Source organism: Sphaerodactylus townsendi, linkage group LG02 (assembly GCF_021028975.2).
Source record: "Sphaerodactylus townsendi isolate TG3544 linkage group LG02, MPM_Stown_v2.3, whole genome shotgun sequence".
NCBI classification, from domain to species: Eukaryota; Metazoa; Chordata; class Lepidosauria; order Squamata; family Sphaerodactylidae; genus Sphaerodactylus; species Sphaerodactylus townsendi.
In genome coordinates this window covers 148,770,884-148,798,154 of record NC_059426.1, presented here as the reverse complement: position 1 = coordinate 148,798,154, position 27,271 = coordinate 148,770,884, and positions in this window count along the sequence as shown.

The following is a 27,271-nucleotide window of genomic DNA, read 5'->3' as shown; positions in this document are numbered from 1 at the left end:
ATTTCATGTACTAGTTTTGAATGGTCAATCTCTTGGGAGAGTTTATTAAATTGGAATACTCTGGGAAGCAGGAAACAGAAAATTCTGTCAACATATACATATCAGTTCAGTTGCACCTTAGACCCCAGTGATGTTTTCAGAGTATAAGCTTTTGACAATTAAAGCTACCATTGTCTGATACTATCAGAGCTGTAACTCACAAAAGCTTACACCCTGAAAATCTTGTTTGTCTCTAAGGTGCTACTGGACTCAAATCTAGCTGTTCTACTGCAGATCAATATGACTACCATCTAAAACCTATCTATGGAGAACAGAATATTTTTCTATATATGGAAAGTTGCCAAAAGAGATTATGCACAGTACTGGTTTTGCAATTAAACACAGTCACCTGTTTGGAGTTCAGAAAGCACCAACATTTGGAGCTTGTATGCATTCCATACTTATCAACATGGCAGACGAGGATTAGGGCACCTCCACAGAATGTGTATTTGACACAACTGATTTCCTACTCTTTTCCAGAGATATCCTGGTGGGTATTTACTGTCAAACAGCACCAATGAGCCAGGAATGAGGGCACCAGCTAAGTAGACATTCTCAACACATACTGAGACTAGGAAAGATGGGTTCCCCAAAGTGTTGCCAATGATGGCATAGGAAATTCCTGGAGATTTAGGGGTGGAGCCTGGGGGAAGAGAGGAGGACCTCAGTGTGGTTTATTCATAGATTTCTTTTTCAAAAGCAGCCATTTTCTCAAGGAGAAATTATCACTATAGCCTGGAGGTCAGTTGTAATTCTGGGAGATCTCCAGGCTGCACCTAGAGGTCAGCAATTCTTCTCACAATCACAAAGTTGTTATAACATCGAACAGATACCTTCTTAACTAGCTAGGTAGTTAAGTAGTGTGATATGAGTCAGCAGTGTGATATAGCAGCCAAGAAAACCAATGCAATTCTGGGATGCATCAATAAGAGTATAGTGTCTAAATCGAGGGAAGTAATTGTAACCACTCTACTCTGCATTGGTCAGACCTCACCTAGAGTACTGTATTCAGTTCTGAGCACCACAATTTAGGAAAAATATTGACAAGCTGGAGCATGTCCAGAAGAGGGTGACCAAAATGGTAAAAGGTCTGGAATACATGTCCTATGAAGAGAAACTTAGGGAGCTGTGGATGTTTAGTTTGGAGCAGCAAAGGTTAAGGGGGGACATGATAGCTTTGTTTAAATATTTGAAGGGATGTCATGTTGAAGAGGGAGCAAGCTTGTTTTCTGCTGACTCAGAGACTAGGACAGTGATGGCGAACCTTTTTGAGACCAAGTGCCCAAATTGCAACCCAACACCCACTTATTTATCGCAAAGTGCCAATGCAGCAATTTAACCTGAATAACCCCCTTGAGCAGGGGCCAGCCTGCTGTAGCCTCCAGCAAGTCCCACATGCGCCGCTCTGAGCCTCTGTAGCATCTCTGCCGCCTCTGCACCCACATTCCCCCAGCAGCAGCCACCTGGAGCACAGGCACCAGGCCTGCCAGCTGAGTCCTCCCTGCTCGCTGAGGTGCACAAATATCAAGGCCAGTCTAGATGTGGGGGGGGGGAGCAATTCCCCCCCCCCCCATGATGAATTCTGTGCGTGCGTCCCTGCAGAGAGGGCTCTGAGTGCCACCTCTGGCACCCGTGCCATAGGTTCGCCACCACTGGACTAGGACACAGAGTAATGGATTCAAGGTGCAGGAAAAGAGATTCCACCTAAACATTAGGAAGAACTTTCTATCAGGGCTGTTCGACAGTAGAATTCAATGTCCCAGAGAGCAGTGGATTCTCCTTCTTTGGAGGTTTTTAAATAGAGGCTGGATGATCGTGTGTCAGGAGTGCTTTGATTGTGTGTTCCTGCATGGCAGAGAGTTGGACTTGATAGCCCTTGTGGTCTCTTCCAATTCTATGATTTTAACAAAATTTTAATCTATCCTGTGTTCCTCAACTCAATCCCCCTTACATAACGTATACATCTTACTCTCCCACCACCCCTTCCCGAAATCCACCCTATGTATCTTACTTAAAATCCCAACTCTAGATTTTGATACTCCAGTAGAATGAATTAAAGTTTGAAAGAAGCCAGTTTTCTGAAAGCAAAGTGTGCATCAATCATAGTTCTCAGCCCTGGCATCTACTTTGTATCACACTTGTGGAAGTGAAGCTACTGGCAATAATAGGATGAATGAGTCAGTGCAAATTTGAGTCCAGTAGCACCTTAGAGACCAACAAGCTTTTCAGGGTATCAACTTTCAAGATTCAAAGCTCCTTTTGTCACTTGTTGGTCTCTAAGGTGCTACTTCCTTCTGACTGATGTGTTTTTAGCAGTCCATGTATTTTTTATATGGGGTAGCATTCCAAAATGAATCTTGCACCTGCAGTCTCAAGTGGGCTAGTCCAAAGTTCTCCCACTTCAAACAGAAGTACATGTAGGCTGGATTGTAGTTTAAAGGCGGTAAGAGTTAAGGAGAAAGTGTGACTGATGAGGAAGGAGGCCTAGAAACTATTGACAGGAAGAAAAATAGCAAGAAAGAATTAAGAGCCGGGGATTTTAAACCAGAAAGCCAGGAAGACGACACAGGATCAAGCCAGAATACTGATTCTAAAACTGGGGTTCCTGAACAGGGGTCTGCAGAATAAGCAGTGTGCCCACAATAGACAGCTGTGGTGACTGGATAACAATTTTCCTGGTCTTTATAAGAAGGACCTGACATCATCCCTGTAATTCATTCTTGATTGGCCCTACCTCAGTCTTCACATTCATTTTGCACACTCAGTATACCACTCTTCCATCTGTTTGCCTTTTTCTTGCGAAGCAGTGATTGCACCTTGTCAGAAATCCTGTGGGTGGAGTAGTTTCTTTGCAACACTTGAGCTACACCACTCTATCCCTGGAAGAGAACAAGGAAAACCTTGCTGAGTCCTGTAATCCCATTCTCAAAAACTGGGTTTTGCCCACTGCAAGCTAGCTGGATTTCTATCGTTTCCTTCCTCAGAGCCATTCAGGTAACTTGTGTGACATGATTTTATGTCTAGGGCTCACAGCCTGGGTTTTTGAGCTACCAACAAATCAATGCAACTTAGGAGTAGAGGAAGAGACTGGGTACAAAACAATTTTCCACTCCTCTTTCCATCTGAATCAGTAGACTTTGCTTGCACGTTCTACCTTTTCCTTCTTTTCCTCCCCTCTCCCATTTCATTTTGTCACCAATAATCAATAATTTTCATTATGTACTTGGATTGCTTGTTTTGTGAACTGCAATTCCCAGCTCAACTGCTCCGACATGGTTTTTTTGACTATTTCCCAGATGGTTTCAGTTATCCAATTTTCTGACATGGTTGTCTACGCAAATGTCCCTAGTTGCTAAAGTCTCAGAACCAATGGTCTAGAACAGGGGTCTTCATCCTTTTTGAACATGTGGATATGTTTGGAATTCTGGCATGACACATTTCACATGCTGATATGGAGGGCACAGCAACATAAAGGCTACCACAAAATGGCTGCCACAGGAGGCAAAGAAAGTCACAAAATGATTGCCTTAGCTTAACTTCAGTAGTACAGTACATATATTTGTGCTGTGATAGCTGCTGCTGCCAAAGCAATATTTAAAATAATCTGTACAACCAATCAAATCTCCACTGAGCAATTAGAAGCCTTGCTCGGCCAAGTCCTACCTGGCCCCGCCCACTGTCTAAAAACACTTGGTGGGTGCCAGAAAAGGTGACAGCAAAAGCCATAGTACCCACACACACCTCATTGGAGACCCCTAATCCAGAGCATAAGAGATTTCTTTCAGAGTTTTATAGAAAGTTTTTTTCCAGTTTCACCTTCTCCTTTGATGGCAGCATTTCGTCCTCAAAGTTCTAAGGCAACAATGATAAATTTAAGAACCAAAAGGTCCATGTCATGGAGCTGAATATCACACAGACACCCAGTTTGTCTGCAATAGATTCTGGAGGTTAAAAAGCCTAGATTGAACTGGGAGTGGCTGTACTCCAGGGCTTTGTTTTATGGCTCTTCCTTTCTGTTTTGGTATTAAAGCCAGGCTGCAGTGGGTGAGCAGGAAGAAAGAAATGTATTACAATTCCCCAGAGGAGCTCCTGTGTTTCCAGATGTTATGGATCAGAAGATGCCCAGGCATTGCATTAAATAAATAAATAAATAAATAAATAAATAAATAAATGCTTACTTGAAAAACAAACATGCACAATACACTTCCTACCAATGAAAAGTCAAATGATTTATCACCAATCACACAACAGAATATATGCTTCAATGTTTCAAAAAAAGTATATCAAAATTCTGACCTGTACTTGATTATAGGTCCCCCGCCTCCATCTATAATCCACATAATTATTTCTGATGTTTTAGATCTCAACTGATTGGAAAGCAGGACTCCAGCAGGCAACAAGCCAGCTGAGTCAAATCCAGTAGCAAGTGCTAAGCTCTAACACATTATCCTTGAAACAGCATGGAGAAGGGAATAAAATCCAAATTAGTCTGCTGCTCCTGCTGAATGCTTTGGGGGAGCTAATTATGACAAGTGTCTCAGAAGTGCCGGATTATCTCTGTTCCAACCCACTGCTTTTAAACTGTAGCTCCTGTAATTTGCTGTGACTGCCTTTGAGGTGCCCAGTGGAATAAGGCCTCTTTACAAGGAGATGTCAGAAAACACGGGAAAAACTATGCAGGAAAGCTACACATATACTCACACAACTTCCCCAGTCTTGTTTACATCTCTGCTGTTTCAACACTTTTGCTTGAACATAGTTAAAATTTTGAAAAAAATGATTTGAAATAAACTAATTAATACACTGAGAAATAAAAATTAAAGATATTCAGCTGTCCTCAACCAGGGCCAGACCTTTTCAGCTATGGCTCCAGCCTGGTCGAATGTTCTCTCAAACGAGATTGCAAGACCTACTGCAGTTCCACAGACCGTGTAAATTGGAGCCAGGCCTATGGTTGAGGGCAGCAACAACAGTCCAATAGATCTGACCTCCTTCTGTGCATCTCCTCTCCCCTCTTAATTTAGAAAACACTTAGAGTGTCATTAGGTGTATTGTGTAGGAAACTGAATTGATTTTATTGTTGATATTGTTGGAAGCCATCCTGGGCCTGACAGGAGAAAGGTACCCTATAAATAAAATTATAATTCATTCATTCATTGCATCCAACTCACAGCATCAAAAACAGTAATGGTCACCACTGATCCTTTTTTATTTTTTTTATCTTTATTTATAAAACTTAGGTACACATTTTTTTAAAAAAATGCCTGCAGTTAAAACTGAAAATTGTACCCAGTTAGGGGACCAGGATTTAGATCAGAACTGCAACCCAGGGAAAGAGGGTTGAGCCTGGCCCTCTGCACTCACACCCTGCTGCTCTTCGCTCTGCAGAAAAACCATATGGTTACTATTAAAAAATCAGCATGTTTATTGATCGATTTATTAAAACATTAATATACCATCTTCCCTCTTGGTTCAAGGTGGGTCAGAATAAGAGTTAAAACATCCCCAGTTAAAATCAAAAGTAAAATAGCAAGCCCTAAATCCTTTCCCCCTTCCTCCCCATAGGGAAAGCCCTAGGGAAAGGAGACAGAGATCTCAAAAGGGCACCAAGAAGGTGCCTGAGGAAACAATTCTAAACAAGTCTACTCAGAATTAAGTTCCATTTTATTTATTGGGCCTTATTCCCAGGAAAGTATCCTTAGGCTTGAAATCTTATATTGAAGAAGTACATCGATCTACCAAGTTATGATCAGCATCAGCCCTCCAGCATCTCAGATGGAGGTATTTCGTTCCACTTATAACCTTTCAGTTGGTGATGACAGGGATAGAACCAGGGACTTCCTGCATGTGAAGCAGACAATCTACCTCTTAATTAGGCACCCTCCCTGATGTCTAATCCCTCCCATGCTATAACCCCAATTGGAAATAGGAACTTAAATCCCCCTATCCGTGTGCCTGGGTAAGTGAGTATGGGGAGAAGGATTGCAAGTGGTCTTTCAAAGCCTTTTCAAAACCCAACTTTTTAAAAGTATTGTGACACTTCCAAACAGTTTGATACAACAGCAGGAAAGGAAGAGGTCCCTTCAAATTCTGAGGATTCTCAAGTCTAAGAAATCACACAGGAAGGATTTATACCATGCAGTGTGACTCCCTCTGTTTCACATCCATCCTCTGGGGGACAGAGGTCTGCCTGCCACCAGTAAATATATGTGCTCTCCCCTGCCCCCATCTGTTGATATAAATATTTCAAAGTTAAGCCCACAGAGCAGACCAAGGATAGGTGTGTAATAAATTCAAATAGGTGCACTTTCAAATATTTTGAGCTCCATTCCCTTCAAAGAAAATCACTCACACTTTGATTTAAAAAAACAGCTTTCATATTTTGATAATCCTCCCTGAAGGAAATGTTCTTTTAAAAAGGATGATGTTTCATGGACAGCCAAACAATACCTGATATACTTTTTCAACTTATAATTCTCCCTTGAGTCACTTAATCAGTCTTCACTTGCTGAAAAGAAATAACAAACTTACTTTATAAACAAATATACCTGAGCTTGCTTGAGTTGATGTGTTCTGATGTATACAGGAGAAATTCCCAGGCGCTTTCATTATGACAGCTGCCGTGTTAATGGTTGCACTCTTTTTTCACAGCACAGACTGCTGTGAAACATGCTAAATTTATTAAATAGTGGGCAAACTGTGTCCCTCTATGGCCATCTTTCATTACTGGACTCTCCCGCAGAGACACCTTCCTATTTTACAAACCAGACTCCAAGGGAGACATCTTTATCTCTGTGTCCCCTTACAAAATAGATGGTCTGTTTATAGTGCAGATAATCAGATGATCACACGTTGAGAAAGATCAAAGACGCTGCTTTAATAGTAACTTTAAAAACTGACTAATCAAAGCTTTGTTTCATCCTTATACTTCCAAAACAGCAGCTCATTTATATTTTTACCATTCAAAGAAACCTCATTTTTTTCCCCATCACTGGAGCACAGGACAACAAAAGGGTTAATAGTTTTTTCTCCAGGGACTTGCCAATGCCCAGCAGTAAACCTACTGGCTTATAACATACTATTAGCTACTGATGGAACACACCTCCATGTCATCATCCATTCAGTTTTGCTGTATAGATTCATGAGATGAGCCAGGGACATCTACTTGAACATTTTGCCTTGAAGCAAGAAAGGACAAACCTTGTCAAACTTCTGCAGAGGGGTAGTTCCTTTTTCCCCTTTTTATTATTATTTCTTTTTTTACTGTCCTTTTCCCCATTTTTGATACTTTCTGCTAGGTATTGCATGTAGACCTGTGAAGGGCTGGGGGCGGGGATGCTGAGAAGAAACCACTTTTATCTGTTTCTCCACAGGTTCTTTTCCCCTCAGGATAATCAGCTTTTAGCTGGCAACTGCTGGTATATTCAGAGTACAGGCACCAGAAATTGGCATCACACAGCACTCTAGGAATTTCCCAAATTTTTATGGGTTCTACCACAGAGATTTGGGAAATTTTCAAAGCATCATGTGATACCATGACATCACTTCCTGGTACTTACATTGTAGTGTCACATGATGCCAGTCTCCCCTTACACATTTTGCTCCTGCTGTTCCACATAGGAGCAGTTGGAGCACAGGTATTTGGAGCAAAAGGTTGCCTGCCATTGCAAGCAACCTGTTCTCCCTAATTCACTATCTCTCTGCCCCTTACCCCAGTTTATTCCATAATTTAGTGATGAGTGAAAAAAAAAGAACCCCCCCCCCCCCATGAAAAATCTTGTATGGATGTTCCGCCCCTCAAGACCACTGTAGTTTGGAAGCCAAGGTGAAGAAAACCATCTGTACTGAGGCAGCCTCAGACCTCACACAACTTTTAGGAACATACGAGTCTCTCTGACCTAGTTTTGCAATTTCTAGAAAGGCTGTAAGAAGCAATACAGGCTAAAGAAAAATCTGGCTCATATCTTGCATCTTCTTATAGTTGTGCCTTCTATAAATGCAACATTTATAAGCAGAGCGGCATTTTCCACTTGGCTTCCGCTGCCTTCTTTTCTTCGCTGTGTCATTATCAGTGATCACACCTACTCTAAGCTCTCTTATCCATTCATTCCTTTCAAGGGCTTTATCACACTTCCATTGTAAAGCAATTCATCTCTGTGCTACTTTCACGACAGCATTAATATACATAATAATGTGACACTTAACTGGATTATGATGTGCTCATATCTGGACAGATAGAAGGCTGAAATGAAAGGGTCTGGCAGAAATATCTTTAAAGAAATCAGGTTCCTACACTGTTATGTGCAATGACATGTGAAATCTTCCCCCATTTGTCACACAATAGAGGAAATTAGATGACAGCACCATTGGTATGTAAGGCAGTTACTTAGAAATTGTACAATATGAACACATGAAGCTTTCTTATACTGAGTTAGACAGTTGATCAATCAAAGTTAATACTGCCTACTCTAACCAACTGTGGTTCTTCAAGGTCGCAGGTGGAGATCTTTTGTATCACCTACTGCCTAATTCTTTTAACTGGAGGTGCTCTGGATTGAACCTAGGACCTTCTGTATGCTTTATGGCCCTGCCCCCTGCCTGGTGGAACACTCTTCCTCCAGCTGTCCGGGCCCGGCGGGATCTCGGTGAGTTCCGCAGAGCCTGTACGACTGAGTTGTTCCACCAGGCTCTTGGAGAGGCCGGTCGCTGATGTGCGCCCCCTTTATGTTCTCCTTTTACCTCTTGGGTCCCGTTAACATCTGAGGGGCCCATCGTTCCCCCACTGGGAGGAAGTTTTATGGGGGTTTTAATGTTGGATGCCAGAAATTTTGAATTGAACGCTGTATTTTAATGGGATTTTTAGTATTTATGGCTAATGGAGCCTATTATTTATAATTTGTATTTTGCTTAATGTTTTGTGTGTTTTTGTTATGTTCCAGGTTGTGCACCACCCAGAGCCCTCTGGGGGAGGGGCAGTATACAAAACTGATAATAAATAAATAAATAGAGAGAGAGAGAGAGAGAGAGAGAGAGAGAGAGAGAGAGAGAGAGAGAAAGACCCTTTACCAGTGAGCCACAGCTCTTTCCCAAATATATATAGGTATTTTGTCGTATATGAGAGATAATGATATGAAAATTTGATGGTAAACAGTTGGATTATTAAACTTCCCTCAACAGCCATTTTAATATATATTCAGCAAGGAAAAATAATTGCCTAGCTTTTATGTAGAACAAGCTCATCTGCAGAAGTTTACCAATATCTTGCTGTGTAAATGCTATAGATTGTTCCAGACTAATGTTTCCCTGGGGACAAGGAGTATCATGGGTTCAAGGAGAAGGGAACACCCAGAAAAAGGATTTTGGGGGGATTTGAGGCTACTGTGTTGGGGGAAATCAAGCTCTCTGGACAGAAACCCTTGCACACTCGGGAACACTGGTCTGGATCCAGCCATGTAACAGCAGGTTGGTAGATGTTATATCTATATCTACTCTCTTAATTTTTGCTCTGCCTTTCTCATTGAGGCTGCAGGCAGATAACGCAATGAATAACCATGCAGTAGTAACAGCATAATACACACAAATGCTAGATTAAAAACTGGATTACAAAATTAGAGAATGCAAGACTTGCAGCATCATATACATAACAAACAACACAATAAAGCAAGATTACAAATTTGGAGGACAATGCAATAAAGACACTGTAGCATGTACAATAAACAACATAATAATGCTGGATTACAAAATTAGAATGCAGTAAAAACAATACATACACCACATAATGCAATGCAAATTGCCTAAATTGCTTAAAATTTCCACAGACAGATCAATGAACATGAGTAGCCCTTTTATAATACATCTACAACACATTTCATTTAGAAGTCTTTTCAAAATACTGTTGCGTATGAATTCAACCGCAGGAAGGAGCCATTTAATGTCTGGCATTCATGTAATGTGGTTCAGCCTCCAGATCCTCCCCTATTATCACAATTCTTTGCTGTTTCACAAGTATTTATAATTCCCGGTTAATGGCTTCCGATCGCACAGTTGTCCTTACTGGCTACTCATCTCTCGTTGAGTAAATTATTATGTTAATCTACATCTTTAACTTTCTATGATAGCACCCGGCCCCGTTTGTACAGTGCATAAATATCACAGACTTGATTTTGTTTCAAATGCAAGGGAGGGTTTGCCCCACAGAATCACAAAAACCACAAAGGCATAATCAATGTCATAAAAAAGATACACATTAACATCCAGCTATGTAATTATCTTACAATTTAGAGGCCCTCGTATACATGAAGATAATATGCTCTGTAATGTGGCTGAAATTATATTTCTGAAAACAGATGCTTTCTACAACCATCTGTGATAAGTCTGTTTGCTGGAGCCTTGCTCCTTGCCTGCAAGCCAAAATAAATACAACCCCCCAACCCCCGCAAAAAAGTCTCTTGAATGACACTGGTAAAATAACCCACATTCATTAATCTTCCTATCACATCATTTCCCTATCTTTAGGCGCACAGTGCTGCTGTGTATATTAATCGTGATGTCTCTTAAAGCTACCCCATTCGGTATATAACCCCAATGAAATTATTTAAGGTCAGAATGAATTTGACCGTTTACCTGGTATGTTTGTTGGTTTCCCTTTCTACTAATGGGTAGGATGCATGGGATTAGAATTCCAGATGTTATTAGATCTGAAATAAACACAGTTTTAATGTTTGCAAAATGAACAGAGTGCAATCTCATTTATCCAGGTGTCTGGGGAACAACCAGAACATTTAAATGATAATCTGTTTGGTTAAATACACCAATATTTTCACAGGCTTTCATAGGCTGAACAGGTTCCCATATGGTGGCTGCATATTTGGCTGACCACCTCCTTGTTTGTTTCAGTGTTAGTTTATAAAGAGTTCTGTTGTGTTTACATGAATGCTTAAATTTAAGCTTCACTGATTCTCAAAACTCAAATTAATTCACATCAGTGATTATTCATTTTTTGAAGGTGAATGTCTTTCCAAAGTGAAGTTTAGCAACGTCTCTGGGTCAAGGGAGCATACACACCTTCCTTATTTGAACTCCATTTTTTTTCTCCATTGAGCAATCTTTGAAAGCACCATACAGAATGCTCCTTAAAAATAGTTTGACAATTGTCCAATGGGAGTATGAGGAGCAGGGTGGGGGGGATGGTGCCTATGCACAAATGACCCCCTCTTTCTGGAAAAGCTCCCAGGCCCAAATAGATTTGCATTCAAGGAAGTTCAAAATGTTGTTTGAGAGTTCAAGAGGTAGTCCTTTTTTAAGAAGGAGCTTCATATGGAATTCTCATTCATTCATTTATATACAAGCTTGTTCTATGAGATCATACTCATCCTGTTAACTTGAACATAATTTGAATTAATTTGCATTTTTGTTTTGATATCAATGCAAACACTTTTTTATGGTTCTCAGGATTAAATATTTCTCAGATCTGCTATTTGGTATCTTTTAACAAGAGACTGTAGAGATGCCCCACTAAGGCCCCTTCCACACATGCAGAATAAGGCACTTTCAATCCACTTTCACAATTGTTTGAAAGTGGATTTTGCTATTCTGCACAGTAAAATCCAGCTGCAATGTGCATTGAAAGTGGATTGAAAGTGCATTATTCTGCACAGTACTGAGCTACAGTACTGAGTTCAAAATAACTATGAGACCAAAATAGTTCCATCCCAGCAATGAAATCCTAAACAGAGTTACTGTAGGCTAAACTCACTGATTTCAATAGGTTTAGGCTGTTGTAATTCTGTTTGGGATATCACTATAAATGACTTTCCTCAAAAGTAATTCCCGCTGATATGAATGAAACTGGATTACAGCTATACACATGATGCATAAATATATTACTTTTACAATGCCTCTAAGAATATGAGCACATTATTCCATATGATATCCAAGTGGATGGGTGGAGCATTTAATTATAATAAATAGACAATAAGATATTTTAATGCGACATTTACATCATTTACAGAGGGAGAAAAAATCAAAGAGGCAACATTAGAATGTAGATTTTAGTTTTGAGTGAGTTAATGAGAGTGAGAGAGAGAAAGATAATGTTAGGAAAGAGTTCGCAGCCAAGAATACATATTTTGCATGAAAAAACCCCTCACATTCAGTTCCCATGATCTCTAGTGAGGGTGAGTAATGCAGTAGGGCTGTTTGAGACTGTTGCTAAAAACCTTGGTTAAACCAAAGATTTCTAAGCACTGATATTAATGTTTAACTTTCTTTGGTTCTGTGGGGGGCAGGAATGTTCCTTGCTGATCCTTCTTTACATCTTGGCTGCTTAGAGCAGAACAGACGACAAAGGCTCTACGAATTAAAGACTTCAATCTGTAGCCTACCACAGGGCTCACATTTCATTACAACAAAATGGATTTTGGTGTAACCTTAGTTGTGTAAATCCACAGCTTTGTGGTGAGCTCGATATCTCCCCAAAGGGCCTGGAATGTGGTGGCAGCTGTTTGGCTGCTCTACTCTATGTCTTTAATAAATCCCACTGCATTCTCTATTATACCTCCCATGTGTTTGAGAGCTGCCATCTGCTCAGTGCCTTATCCATCGTTGACTGACACTAGTCCTGTACCAAAGTTACAGGGAACACATTTACAGCCTGAATATAGCGTACACTGTGTATACACATTGAGTAATCCATACATTACATTCCATACTTGTACAAATGAACAATTGAAGCCCCACAATTATTTGTATTTGTCATCTCTTTTTTACAAACAAATGTGGGCATTGGCATGCAAGATGTATACATTTTTTACAATAAACTGTCAGGACTACTTAATCAGATAGGCCATTGTTGAAGGCCATTTAGAGGCAGTGAATTTAAAAATAACCACATCAAGATCTGATTCCTCTTTGCCAAACAGATCCACCAACATTTGAACTCATTTCAAATTAAAGCTATGCACCATGGAGAGAAACACATCTTGTTGTGACATGCCTCTGAAGATTCCAGCTATAGATTTAAGCAAAATGTTAAAAGCAAAAACTGTCAGACTACAGTCACACAGCCTAGAAAACCTACAACAACAGCCAGTTGATTCTGGTCATGAAAGCCTTTGACAACATAAAGCTATGATTATTTGAAACCTGACTACAATATAGGGTTCTGTATTTTCTTGGTATTTGTTCCTGATTCAATTAGATTAACGCCAACAAACATGGTGATTTTCAAGCTTTTTATAAAACTGGGCAACACTGTAAGCATCAGACATTCCATTGGGGGGAAAATCCCTGAAAAATCATAAATCATTTTAAAAATTATTTTGAAGAACATATAAAGTCTTCTAAACAATATGGAGACAGAAGCTTGTATGCATATAAAATAACAGATGTGGATTAATAAGCAGAAATGACAGCACATTTATAAACAACAATAACTGAGGGACACAAAATTATGAGAATAACTCAGTTGGAACAAATACAAAACTACCAATTCAAATAACTAGATCAGAAACATAAAAGGGACAGGAATAAAATATATACTTGCAAGGAATAACAAGGAAGTTCAAATTCTTAGGAAGAAAGAAAATGTAAAGAATTATTTTGCAAAGACTATATATATTTTCCATGAAAAAGGAGACTCCACGGTCAGTTTTGCTGCATATTTTTTTCTTTGCTGAATCAATGTGTATTGGTTTTGCTTCTTCACATGCCGCTTAGGTATATATACCCATGAGGTTCCAGTATAATCTTAAAAGATGTTACGCAAATCAGTCCCCATGTCATGCCTATCACCTGCAGAATGCACTATGGGTGAAAGAACTGAAACACAAATGTGGAAGGGAGACAGATGTTTAGGCAGCAAGTAACTTTAATACCTTATCCGAGATATATCCAAGATAGCAGATAAAGGGGAATTGAGGCAGAAGGGAGAGGCAGTAAGACTGAGCTGTGACACCACAGCAATTCACAATCCAGTAAAAAGAAACCATTCACATTTCATAGAATCATAGAGTTGAAAGAGACCACAAGGGCCATCAAGTCCAACCGCCTTCAGCGTAGGAACACACAAACAAAGCACTCCTGACAGATGGCCATTCAGCCTTTGTTGGAAAATATCCAAAGAAGAAGACTCCACAAATCTTTGAAACAGTTAATTCCATTGTCCTAATGTATTGTAGCATGGCTCTTCTGGGGTCAAACAACCTGGACAGAAGAAAAGATGTGGGGTTGTTCAAAAAGGGACCAGAAAATATGGAAGATTGAATGGGGAAAGTCCCTGGCCAGGTAGGCATGCTATGGGATGGCTGGCAGACAGTAAAACAGGCTAACTGGGAATGGGGTAAGCGAAGACAATGGACTTGGTAGAAAAACATGGAAAGTTAGATTCAGAAAGGGAAGCAGAATGAAAAAAAAACCCATAGTCCTGACAAACAAGGCCCAGTGATTTTGTGACTGTAGCTGTGGGAAAAAGTTCTGGAGAAAAACCAGCTCCAGAAATGAAAGGCATGCTCCTAGCTTTAGAAGAAGAAGAGAAGAGGAGTTTGGATTTTTATCCCCCCTTTCTCTCCTGCAGGAGACTCAAAGGGGCTTACAATCTCCTTGCCCTTCCCCCCTCACAACAAACACCCTGTGAGGTAGGTGGGGCTGAGAGAGCTCCAGAGAACTGTGTCTAGCCCAAGATCACCCAGCTGGCGTGTGTGGGAGTGTACAGGCTAATCTGAATTCCCCAGATAAGCCTCCACAGCTCAGGCGGCAGAGCTGGGAATCAAACCCGGTTCCTCCAGATTAGATACACGAGCTCTTAACCTCCTACGCCACTGCTTAATTTTCTTATGTATCTGGATTTTCTTGGGAAAACATGATGGAGGAAAAGCACTGTTATTGCCCAAGTTTGGTGTACAATTGAGATTCATGACAGAAGTGGGCCTAAAATGCAGAATCCTTCCACCTGTTGGTGATTTGGGTGCAATGTAACTCATGCAAGTTTAGCACCCATTGGTGCTAGGGCCAGGAGCTGGGGTGTCATAAAACAGTTCAAATTTTCCATTTGAAGGGGCTACCAAAGAAAAGTAGCAGAATGATATAGTGGAAATCAGGAGACTTGTCTGGCTTAGGGTTGCCAGCTTTAGGTTGGGAAATACCTGGAAGTTTTAGAGGTGGAGCCTGAGAAGGGCACGGTTTGAGGAGGGGAGGGACTTCAATGATGTATAATACCATAGATTCCACTTTTCCATGGCAGATATTTTCTTCAGGAGAACTGATCTTGGTCACCTGGAGATCAGATCCCCAGCTACCACCTGAAGATTGACAACCCTAATCTGGTTGGGGATGTTTTATGATTAATGGCAGGTATGACTCAGAACTGCCAATAATGTGTTGTGAGGGGGATCCTGGGACCTCTGGCTATTATCCTGTAGATCTGAGTCATTACTTATGGTCATGGGTATGAGGTGCTGTGGTCACATAAAGAGCACTAGTTAATGTATTGTTGAAGGCTTTCACAGCCGGAATCACTGGGGTGCTGTGTGGTTTCCAGGCTGTATGGCCGTGTTCTAACAGCAGGAGAGAATGCTGCTAGAACACGGCCATACAGCCCGGAAACCACACAGCACCCCAGCACTAGTTAATGTTCTTCTGAAGCATTCAGGCAGCCAAGCTACTTACTGTGTTGAATGTGCTTGGAGAAATGACTGCCTTCATTGAGAAATCTGCCTTGGTATCAAATGTATTCATTGGATCCTGGGGTGAAAAAAACATGTATCTGGAATGGGGGAGCAACAAAGACCAGTCCGGCTTCTGTGCTGGGCATGGGATGGAGACCATCCTCATCGCTGTCACAGACACACTCTGCATGCAGCTTGACTGAGGCAGATTGGTGCTGCTGGTATTATTGGATCTTACTTCAATGCTTGATATGATCGATCATGACCTTTTGACCCACTGCCTGGCTGCTGCCGGGGTGCAGGGCACTGTCCTTCAGTGGCTTGCCTCGTTTCTCTGGGAACAGAGTAAGCAAGTGTGTTGTGGGACCTGGCCTCCCAGAGGTGCCCGCTCCCTTGCGTTGGGCCTCAGGGAGCACTGTTGTCCTCGCTGTTATTTAACATCTATGTGCGACCACTTGCTCAGCTAGAGCAGAGTTTTGGGCTGATTTGCCATCAATATGCTGATGACATACATCTCATTCTGTTGGGGGGGGGGGGGCTGCTGCCCCTGCGGCTCTACAGCATTGTTTGGATGCGGTGACTGGGTGGTTGAAGCACAGGAGGTTAAAACTTAATCCAATAAAGACGGAGGTCCTTTGGCTAAGCTGCAAAGGGGGAATTGAGGATTTTTTTTATATTACAAATTTTATTGAAATTAAAATTGCTTACACACAGTATAAACATAATACATAATACAATAATGACGGTAAAGAGAGAGGAAAACAAATCGTAATATCCAACATCCTTCTTGTAATCCAATACACGTCAAAATTAAATTGCGATACACAAGATGAACACTTCTTTATCTCATTAAAATCTAAAATAAAGACTTCACAAGTAGAGTTCTGCTGTCGATTGTCTTAAATCTAAAGTAATGCGTTGTTGCTGTTTCTGTTTTTCTAAATTTTTAAAAGAGAGAAAAAAAGGAAGAAAAAAGCAAATCATATACCTATGGCTTATATCTCTACAAATACGGATAATAAACTTACATATCCTAAATATTTCATCCAGTCCTCTTTTACTATAACTGATATATATATATATCTTAATGTAATATGGTTTTTTTTAATCTATTTATGTCTTTATCCATTCACATCCAAGTATGAAATATACAGTTGCCAAGTTTCGTCAAATTTTTCCGGGTTGTCTCTCAGAATCCATGTTAATTTATCACAATTCATTATTTCAAATATTCTTTTTTCCCATGTCGAATATTTTATAGATGTTACACTTTTCCAATTTTGAGTTATCTCTAGTCTTGCCGCTGTTATTAAATAAAGAAAGAGCGCCATGTTTTTTTCTAATTATTGTGTTGTTTGTTATTCCCAAAATAAATATTTCTGGTTTCCTTTTTAACTTAGTTTTAAAGATCTTATTTATTGTATTAATCACTTTATTCCAAAATTTTACAACTTTCTTACACTTCCACCACATATGAAGTAATGTGCCTTCATGTTTTTTACAATTCCAGCATCTGATATCTGAGTCCTTCTTTATTTTTGCTAATCTAATGGGAGTATAGTGCCATCTGTAGAATATTTTATAAAAAATTTCTTTTAAGTTTTGGCAACAAGTGAATTTATTGTAGTTTCTCCACAATGTCTCCCATTCTTCCATTTTTATCACTCTTTTCATATCCTTGGCCAGGGAATTGAGGATTTTCAGCTGCTGCAGTTGGAAGGGGTCTCTTTGGCTCTGACCTCTTTGGCTCACAACCTGGGTGTCCACCTGGATTTGTCTCTCTCAATGGAGACCCAGGTGGCATATGTAACCCGGGATGCTTTCTTCCATCTTCACCAGGCCCGGCGACTGGCACCTTATCTCTCCCAGGCTGACCTGGCCACTGCTATCCATGCGATGGTCACATCCAGGTTAGACTATTGTAACTCGCTCTATGCAGTCCTTCCCTTGTGGCTGATCTGGAAATTGAAGCTGGTCCAGAATGTGGTGACCCACCTTCTTGCAGGCTGTTCAGTCAGAGATCATATAACCCCTGTACTTCACCACCTGCACTGGCTCCCAGTGGAATTCCAGATTGTCTTCAAGGTGTTGGTATTGACTTTTAAGGCCCATCATGGCCTGGGGCTTTCATACCTTCGAGACCGCCTTATCCCATATATCCAGATTTGATCCCTCCGTTCAGTGGAGGCGAACTTGTTGGTGGTCCCCTGCCCCCTATGATGTGGCTAGCCTCCACCAGGTCCAGGGCTTTTATGGCCCTGGCCCCTGCCTGGTGGAACACTCTTTCTCCAGCTGTTAGGGCCCTGCGGGACCTTGGGGAGTTCCTCAGGGCCTGCAAAACTGAGCTGTTCCACCGGGCTTTTGGGAGGGCTGACCGCTGAGCTGTCGCCCCTTCCCGATGCCCATGTACCATCTGTTTCTCTTTTTCTCTCCGCCGGTCCCCTCCCTCCAGGGTTAGAACTGGATGCCATCCATCAAATTGTGGGTGGATTGTATTGCTGCTACTGATTTTATTGGTTTTATGTATTTTAATGATATTATTCGATGTTTTTTGCATTCTGATATTTATTGCCTGTACACCGCTCTGGGTCCTTTGGGGGAGAGTGGTTTACTAAGTCTAACAAGAACAACAACAACAATAATAATGTCAAGATCCTGTGGGACTTTCGAATCCAAATGGACAAAGTGTTGAAACACAATACACCAAACATCATCGTGATCGAGGACAAGAAAGTGACCATCATTGAAAAAGCAGTCCCCAGTGACAGCAGGGGAATTGAAAAAGAACACGAGAAGATCACTAGATACCGTGATTTGAAAATCGAGCTTTAGCCTCTATGGCACAAACCTGCTGAGGTCGTCCCAGTGGTAATCAGCACGCTGGGCGCCATCCCAAAAACACTAGGGCAGCACTTGAAACATCTTCGAATTGACAAAATCAACATCTGTCCAATTCAGAAGGCAGCCCTGCTGGGATCTGCACGAATACTACGCGGATACATTACAACTTCCTAGGCCTCTGGGTGAGGCTCGAATTGTAATGAAGGCCAACAACCAACTAAAGATCTGGCAGCTGTGAAATCTACCATCATCATCATCATCATCATCATCATCATCATCATCATCATCATCATCATCATCATCATCATCATCATCATCATATTAATAATAATAATCCTTGACCTTTAGGGCTCCAGACTAAGAACAGGTAACATCTAACAGATGCTGGTGCAGCTACTCCAAATCATCCACTCTAGAACAGAAAGGAAGGGATGAACAAACATGAATAGCTACAGTCTATGTCTGCCAAAAGTTCAATTCACATTGAGATTTTTTCCATCCATTCCCTTACACTGGTATGTTTGTTGCAAGAATGAATTTCAGGACTAACAGTCATTTAACTCTTCTGTAACAAGCAAATTTGCAGTGAAACGAGAAACAGAGTTATACTGTTCGAAGTTCAATCGATTTAGAAAGGAGGGAGTAACTCTGTTCAGGAGTGCCCTGTATATGACATAATGATATCTACTGTATTGAGTGCCAATAGGTTTCTGATTCTAGATTCTGGAGCAGCAGTGGCGTAGGAGGTTAAGATCTCATGTATCTTAATCCAAGGAGGAACTGGGTTCCTGGAAGTTCTGTGTTCTGTCGGGCTGAAGGCTGTGGAGGAAACCTTATCTGGGGAATTCCAAGATTAAGCCTGCTGTACACCCCCCCCCCCCCCCCCCACACGCCGGCTGGGTGACCTTGGGCTAGTCACAGCTTCTCGGAGCTCTCTCAGCCCCACCTACCTCACAGGGTGTTTGCTGTGCGGGGGGAAGGGCAAGGAGATTGTAAGACCCTTTGAGTCTTCTGCAGGAGAGAAAGGGGGGATATAAATCCAAACTCCTCCTCCTCCTGCTCTCTCCTCCTCCTCCTGTTCTTCTTCGTCTTCTTCTTCTTCAAGTGCTGGTTTTGAATCAGGACTGAGATATGACTATCCCCTCCCATACAAACCTGCATGCATTAAAAAGAATGAGATTACCATATACATGAGATGTGGATTTTGAAGCTGTGATCTCCAGAATGCAAAATTCTGTCCTTTTGGCCTTTCAGATAATTTGTGAAAAATGTGTTATTCTGGAGGTATTTGGTATTCCCAATGGCTGCTATATTCTGTCAGCTGCTGATTGTCACTGTTTTGGTTTGTCTGTTTTGTTTTGTTGCTTTTAACATTTGTAAAATTAAATTGTCTGTATGGTATCTTAGGGAGATTCCACACTCACTAGCTCAACCTAGGTTCCACCTAGGTTCAAACTAGATACACCCCACATTTGGCAAGTTCCACACGGGTCCATTCCTGCTCTACTCCGTCCTGCCATTAAATTTCTGACTCCACCAGGGGAGTACAGTTTTTTCGGTGAACCCAGGTTAAAGCTAGTAAAGTGGGGAATATCTGTCGCCTTGATTCGCCCATTCAGCCAATCACAGACAAATGTCTTCGGCATGTGCGGAATGGGAGACTCGCGCTGGCGAAAAGTGCATCTCCCCCCCCGCTTCTGTATAGAAGGCCATGCGCATAAATGGAGGACAGATTACACGCTGCTCAAAGCAATGCAGCAGCCTATCAGGAACGAGGAGCGAATGATGTGCCAAGATGATCCCGCCCTCTGAGCTCAGCTGCTGTGCAGAGTAATGGAGGAATTGACCTAGGTCGGCAATTTCAGCCCAACAGGATGAAACTAGGTGGAGTTAGTGAGTGCGGAATTGCCCTTAGGCTCATTCCGCACATGCAGGATAATGCACTTTCAGACTGCTTTCAGTGCTCTTTGAAGCTGTGCGGAATGGCAAAATCCACTTGCAAACAGTTGTGAAAGTGGTTTGAAAATGCATTATTTTGCGTGTGCAGAAGGGGCCTTAGAGTGGGAGAAATTGGCCCAAGATTATGCTGTTAGCATCATGGCATAGGCAGGATGTGAAGCCTGATCCCCGGGTCATAAGCCAACAGGTTAATAATTAAACAAATGTGGCTCTCTTTAAATATATAGAAATATAATTTGTCTTTGGAAATATTTATGAATGAATTTGGGAAAGAATAGTAGTTTTCCTTTGCATTATGGACCTAGTTGCATTATGCATGTATAGATAGGCAATTTTACACTGTGGTTTCTCCAGATAAACTGCTTACTCCACATCAATTGATCATGTTTCTGAGGCAACCCTAGGCAATATCATGAATGATGCCATTTTGATTAAGAGATGATTTTGTTAAGCTTGCCAACCTGTATTATAATAAAGGTCAAAAAGTATGATAGCTAATTGGTAATTTGGGCACATATTTCTTTTATAGTTCCCTCTACCATAAAATAGCCCTTTTACTTTTTTAATTTCTCTCCCTTGAATTAACATCTGTTACTCCAAAAGAAGACAATGGAAGTAATAAAATGAATAGCACTGAAAAGCAAAAGAGTCATTGTGGTTTGTCAAGAAAATATGTTGTAGCTACCCAAACTGCACTTTATGACACTCCCTATAAAGATATTTATAGCAATATTATAACAAATATATATATGTAATTAGTGTACACTAATTTAGACAGACAGACAGACAGACAGACAGACAGACAGACAGACAGACAGACAGACAGACAGACAGACAGCTAGCTAGCTAGATAGCTAGCTAGCTAGATAGATAGATAGATAGATAGATAGATAGATAGATAGATAGATAGATAGATAGATAGATAGATAGATAGATAGATAGATAGATAGATAGATAGATAGATAGATAGATAGATAGATAGATAGATAGATAGATAGATAGATAGATAGATAGATAGATAGATAGATAATTGTAGTTAGCTGGAGCATTATAGAAATACCAATATAATTGGAGTAGATTTTTCTTCTTCCCCTTTCTTTGAATCCACTCCCTATAAACCCCTTTGGCTGTGGATGGGGTGGGCAGGTGTGACGAATGCACTTATCCTGCATTCAGTTTACAGGGTGGAGTCTGCCCTGAAAGAGTTAAGCCCTGGCCAGCCCTGATTGGCCAGAGAAAAAAATGCAGGTACTATAAATAGAGTCAGCGAGAGTTTTCTTTTTGGCCTTTTTGGCTCTGGGTCTCAGAGCTTACAAAGCCTTCGGGTACGTTTTGTGGCAGGGTGAGGAGATTCCGCCAAGATCTCTCACTGCTGTTGTTTGTTAATAGCTGAGGAAGCTATTAAGACATCTGAAACCCTGAGTCTGGAGGAGAGTGACCGCCACTCAGGTGTTTTGAGGGAAAACCTCTGACAAGCTCCAAAGTCTGTCCTCCACAGTTACCACCAGTCTCGGGAGGCCCAGTCCTGTGGCAGAGAGGCCAAATTTGGGATTGCGGGAGAGGGAGGCTGTTATGCCAGAACCCGCCCTGGCGTAGACTGGGTGTTTTGTTTAGTGCTGTGGGTACAGTGGACTAGGAGTCTGCCAACAGTGTAAAACCGCTAAAGAAACATCTTTTCTGAAACATCTTTTTCTGAAGAAAAATCTTACTAAAGAGGCGTTCCTCCCATTGGGCAAAGTGGGCAGTTGCTCTAGGCGCAGCCCTGTGGGGGGCGCAAAAACTGCAGGTTCGTTTGTGGGATTTTTTGTATTTTCCGTGTTTTTCCATTATTGGCCTGCAGAGGGTGCAGTTTTTAGGCTAGCAGCACCAAAATTTCAGGGCTGTTTTAGAAGACTCTCCTGATGCTATCACCCAGGTTTGGTGGGATTTGGTTCCGGAGTCCAAAGTTATGGACTCCCAAAGGGAGTTCCCATCCCCCCATTGTTTCCAATGGGACCTAACAGGAGATAAGGCTACACCTTTGAGGGTCTATAACTTTAGACCCCCCGAACCAAACTTCACCAAACCTGGGAGGTAATCATCAGGAGAATCTTTTACTGATACTCACTTAGGTTTTGTGAAGTTTGTTGTGGGGGGTCCAAAGCTATGGACTCCTGCTGGTACCTACCATCCACAGCCATTGTTTCCACAGCCAACAGAAGATGGGGGTTACACCTTGGAGGGTCCATAACTTTGGGACCCCCCAACCAAACTTCACCAAACCTTGAGGTAATTTCATCAGAACCTTCTGTCGGCGATACCACCCAGGTTTTGCAAAGTTTGGGCCAGGGGGTCCAAAGCTATGGACTCCCAAAGGGGGTGCCCCATCATCCATTAAGCCTGCACGGGAGCTAACACCAGAAGATGGGGGGTTAAGACCTTGGAGGGTCCATAACTCAACTCTGAACCAAAAAACCACCAAACCCGGTATCATTAGGAGAGTCTCCTAAAGATACCCTGAAAGTTTTGTGCTGCTAGCTTAACAATTGCACCCGACAGCAGGCACCTCCCAAATTTCCCCAGATTTTCCTTTTAAATCCAACGGCCTTTGACATGGATTTAAAGGGAGAATCTGAGGTCCCCAGTTTAAACATTGAAAGTGATGCTGTTTCAGGGTGGGGGTGAATCTACCCCAAAATAATAATAATAATAAGCCTTTATTTGGCATAACAATAATCATAACACAATAAAAAACCTGAGATAAAAGGTATACAAATACAAAGGTTTAAGATAAAAGGTATACTTGATGTTAGTACCCCAAAATAGCATCACTTTCAATGTTGTTTAAACTGGGAACCCTAGATTCTCCCTTTAAAGTGGATTTAAAAGGAGAATCTGAGCTCCCTAGTTTAAACACCATCGAAAATGATGCTGTTTGGGGGTGGATTCCAGCATCACTTGTTTAAACTAGGGAGCCCAGATTCTCCTTTGAAACAATGAAAGTGATGCTGTTTCCCTCAATCGGGGGGACTGGATACAACACCATAAAATGTTTTCATAGCAGTAATAAAACATTTTGAAAGCATTTTGAAAATGTTTTCAAAAAATATTTCTGCTGTGTGGCATGGCTTATTGCTGTGTTCAGATTTGTGAGTTGGGGCATGTTCTATAATGTGATGGTGACTTTGAAACAACCCATGAAAAAAATCATTGCTTGGTCACAGTGGGGGAGGGTACGTGCCCATGGGGGGGCAACAAACTCCAGTTTGTTCCTAGATAATGCTTCGTCACTGGGCGTAGCTATAAGGGGGGCTAATTGGGCACGTACCAGCATCAAACTTGGGCTTGTCATGAGAGCCTCGAAATGCCTAGTTACACATTTGACACCTGCGAGTGTCTAGTAATAGCGAAATCTTATCTGAAGTGCCATTGACATCATGAAACCGTTAAGCTCTGAAATCATTATATTCTTTTGAAACTAATAAGCGTGAATCCTTTTAGTATTTACCTGAGAAGCCTCTTTTAAGCCAGAAATAAACGTTTTAAGTTTTTGTTCAGTTAAATCTGTTCCAGTCTCTATTTTTGTCTGTGTCTGTGTTCCCAAAAAGAGTGGTGACGGTTTCATCAGTTTGTGTGGGCTATAGTAAAATATATTTTGGTGGCAGCGAAGAAAATCAAGCTAATTATTAGGAAGGTTCCTAAAACACCTGACAGGAATCCTTCCTATAGAGCAGAATATAACCCGCTTACGTTACACCAGGTCCTTCATATTACCTTGGGGAGGGACTTTTTCCAGATTTCCTTCAGCTGAGCAGAAAGCTGGGTACTCACTGGGGCTCTGAGCTTCTTTTTTTAATTATTCAGTGAAGGGACAGTTCTCAGATAAGCATATAGTGGAATAAAAACCCAGTCATAAAATTCTAGAAGAAAAAAGAACAGTTCATATTCTCTTGCTGCTGCAAATGCAGAAATTGACCCTTCTACCAAATCTGGAATTGATTAAATCACCTGCCAGTCTCTTTTTTTTTGGGGGGGGGGTAAATGCATATTCCATTAAACAGGAACCTTCCTTTCATTGGGTTTCACTTGATCTAGATGACGATGCTTCACATTAATCAAACCAAATGCAGTGGAAAAAAAGTCTTTAGCCAGACTCTTTCCATGACTTCAGGGATGTCTGTACCTTTCTAATTACAGATCTAAAGAGATTGCCTGGAAAATGATCAAATTCTTCACACCAGATATTAGCATTAAAGTAGATTGATGGTGTACGAAGGTCCTGATCTACATTGAAGGTGGTATTGATTTAGAGGTACATTGACAGCATTCAAAGTTTGCACTTCCATGAATTAGTTAGTTAGCTTTCTCATTAAAGCATTAGCTGGTTCGTAGAATTTCAAGTCCTTCCTGTCCCAAATCAGGGTCTTGCCAGAATATTAACTGGTATCTACTTCCTTTTTTTGTTATTCAGATAGGCGGTGGGTATTATTTGTGAATCAAAAGAACAGCTGAGCATTAATCATATCGGTACAGAAGGGACATGATGAAGAGATTCTGATTCAGCATTGGAGCTTTGTAGTCTAATTTTATCCCTGTAAATGGTGATATGATTAAAAAGCAAGGTCTTTGTGATTTTAATGTGTTAGTGCCACTTTCCTAGTTCCGATAATAGACTGTCTTGACTGCAGTGTGCTTAAATGTTCCAAGATTTCAAAACCCTCCTCAAATCTGCTTTCCAAACAAAATATATTATAATACCATCGGCAAAGAATCATAAAAACAGATCTCTAAAAAGAAAAAAAAATCCTGTATATCATTGGGCACTTCTGCTTCATAGTTATTTTAAACAATACTTTTCTTCTCTGGTGCTGATTTTTTTCACAAGTTTACAGGATAAGGAAGTCCAAAACTGTCAGTGAACCAAAATGGAATTAAGAATGGGCAAATTTTAGCACCCCCTAAATGCTTTTAACTGAAAAAAGAAAGGAGAAAGGAGCATTTTTGATGCAATGTGATTATGGAGAACATAAAAAGGCTCCAGTGTATGATTTTTCTATTTTGATCCAATAAATCATCACAAAAAAGCATTAATAAACAAACAGTTTGAGTGGAATGCATTAACCACCTTCACTTTCACAGCTACTGCATATATATCTATAGGTGGGAAGGAAATGATATACTGCAAAAGGGTATCCCTCAAAAAGAGAGATGGTGAAAAAATTGAAAAGAAATACGTCTTCACCATACCTTTGAAAAAAAAAATCCCCTGGCATATTTGGCAAGAATTAAAGAATAGTTGAAATAACTGGAATATGAACTCTATCTTTATTTGAAACTCTGGTTACTTAATTAATTTCACAAATTTAAATGTGGCAAATTGGCTAACTTCTAATTATTTCAAGTTTTCATTGCAGCATTCATAACAACACAGATGTTGATACCAGAGATTGTGAAATTTGATAAGTGGGAACCCACAAGGACTTGCAGTAGGGGGGGGTCTCATTTCTTCCTCCACTGTTTCCTCTTTCCCTTCCCTGAAAGCCCCATACTCTCTCCTTTTCCTGCTTCCTTGGCTCTTTTTTCAACAAACAGCCAACCTATATTTATCTGTCCCTCTGATTTCAATTTTTCCTCCTCCTCCAGGAAAACTATGGCACAGTTCTGTGTGCCAGCCATTGGGTCAGGCCCATTTGAATTGTAGCAAACCCTGAAGAACGTGTAGGTGGGAATATCATTTTCCCCTGTATCCTCTTCCCACATTATTTTCCCTTCCTCCCACTTCCTCCCATCAGCCTCTTACCTTCAGTTAAATTTATTGTTTATTTGCTTAATTTATACCTCAGTTTGGGAGGTCCCCCGGTTTTGCAGTAAAAAACTGACTTCCATATAAGTGGGACCAATTCATGGATTTAGAAATCTGCAGATTGGGCCAGGCGTTCACTATTAAAATATATGTTATGTTAACTTATAAATTGGAAAGGGGTAGGGGGGAAATATATGCTACATTAACTTATGAATTGGAAAGGGATAATTCAGTTCTCATTGGAATATTTTGCCAGCTTTAGGTTTGTTAATTCAGTAAACCTGAATTCCCAAATAACCCGAAAAGACCATATTTGATTGGGGGGTAGGGGGTGGGGTGGGGTGGGGATAAATGCAACTAACAGTCTAAAAAGCTGAGCTGAATAGTAAAAAAAATTCCCAACAACCCAAATAGATATTTGAGTTATCGGGCTTCAGTCTTTCAAAATGAAGGTCCCTTCCTCCCACATCTAGTCCTCAGAAAAACCATTTAAAAGCTAGAAAAAAAATTAACCACATTAGAGTGTCCTTTTCAACCCACTCTCCTAATTAACCTTGACTGGATCTCTGGCAGGCCTACTGATGGGCTCTGAGGGGCTGGTTAAAAACCCCCTCCTTTTGTATCGCTGAAGGCCGTAGCTTAATTGTTCCCTGCCAAGACCCATAACTATTTTTTTTGTTAGGAGCCTTTTTTTAAGGGGGCATTTTTTTGTTAAGGGGGAAGTTTAACACAGTGGACAGCAGCCCATCATGTATCTATAGAGAACTGCCATGCATATATTTCTAAATAATGGTATATCACACAAAAAGTTTCAGGTTTATTACAAAGTTATTTACATGTAGAACATATTGAGTCCTTTTAACAAAGTAACAGGCAACACACATTTTCGAAGTGCTCATCTCTGAAGTTTAACAAGATAGGGTATAATTTTACTGCACAGGTAAAATTGGGTTAGACCACATAAAATAGCTTTCCTGCTGCACCAAGA